This window comes from Aptenodytes forsteri, unplaced genomic scaffold (assembly GCF_000699145.1).
Source record: "Aptenodytes forsteri isolate BGI_AS27 unplaced genomic scaffold, ASM69914v1 Scaffold187, whole genome shotgun sequence".
Lineage (NCBI taxonomy): Eukaryota > Metazoa > Chordata > Aves > Sphenisciformes > Spheniscidae > Aptenodytes > Aptenodytes forsteri.
In genome coordinates, this window is record NW_008794084.1 from 1,293,226 (window position 1) to 1,294,673 (window position 1,448).

The window sequence follows — 1,448 nt, forward strand, 5'->3', positions numbered from 1 at the left end:
TGCCGCTGGACGATGACCTGGACTGCGTCCAGCGGGACAAGATCTACGTCTTCTAGGGGGCCGCAGCCGCTCGCTGCCCTGGGACTGTGCCAAACGCCCGGCCGCAGGCCCTGGGAGGGGAGACCCGCTGGGGCGGCGCGTGCCCCTGGGGAGGGACGCCCGTGCTGTGGGTCCTGCAAGCCACTCCATCCCCCTCCCTGCGCAGCCCGGGGGTCTCGGTGCGCCTCCTCCCCGCCGGCCGGGTCCCTCCCTGGTGCTGCGTGCCTGTTCCCGGGCTCCTCGTAGCCGAAAACGGGGATGGGGGGGCCGCCGGGGCACCCGTCCTCGGTGGCAAGTGACACTGGAAAAGGTGCTGCTGCTGCTGCTCCGTGCCCGTGCACCCGTGGGCGCGGTGTGGGGGGCCGGGGCAAGTGCCGTGCCAGCAGTCCCGTGGCCCCCCGAGCACATGGGTGCGGGTCTCTCTTCAGTGCCTGAGTTGTATGGGTGGGAGGTGGGGGTGCGTGTGTCCGTGGTGGTGGCGGCGATGGCGGTGGCCGGAGAGGCCCCCCCTCGCATCTCCTTCAGCGTCCCAGGAGGGGGGTCGGACGTTTGTGCCTCCCGTCGCCGCTCCCCACCAAGGCTGGTGCTCTCCACGCGTGGGTCTGCTGGGAAGGGACTCGCATTAAAGTGTCTGCACTTTGCCCGCGCCTGCCACCTCCTGCCTGGGCAGCGGGAGCCTGGGGGGGCACTGGGGGTCCCCGAGGGTCCCCAGGGGGCAGCGGGGGTGGCGGGCTCTGCCCCGCTGGGCTGCCGCCGGGTGTCAGCCACGCTCTGCTGCAGCGCCAGCTCCTCCTTCCCACCGGGACTTCGGGAGAAGAAGCAGCGCTGCTGCTGCTGCTCTTCTGCCCCGGAGACCCCCTGTGCAGCACGGGGGCTGCAGGGGTGAGGTCTGTGGGGCGCGTGGGGGCCGTCAGCCCCAGGGGGGGTTAGGGATGCCCAGGGAGGTCCCACTTCACGGGCAGCAAGGGTCCTGGGAGGCTGGGGCTCCCTTTGGCGTCCCAGCCCAGTGCCAGCGCTGCTGCATGCCTCGCTGTGCCCTGGCCCACCCGAGCGGGCTGGTGCCCGGCTGGGGCAGCGCGAATCCCGGGGATGGCTGTGGGAAGCCCGGGCACGATGCCCGCAGGATGCCCGCGGCCTCGCTGCTCTGCCTTGGCCAGCCCCGACCAGGGCACTCCGTGGGCTGTGCGTGCCGCCCAGGCGGCCGTGCCCCCGCAGCAGCCCCACAGCCCTGTGGGAAGCCCCGCTCGGCCGCCCCGGCAGTGAGCACACGGGGAAACCAGCCATGAAGTCAGGGCAGAAACCCTCGGCAGCTCTTGCGTCCAGCCGAACGCCTGGCTATAAAAGGACTTACTCCATCAGCCTCCGGCCCTGCTTCCTCCCTGCCCCCAAATCCGCCGGGGAGGAGGCAA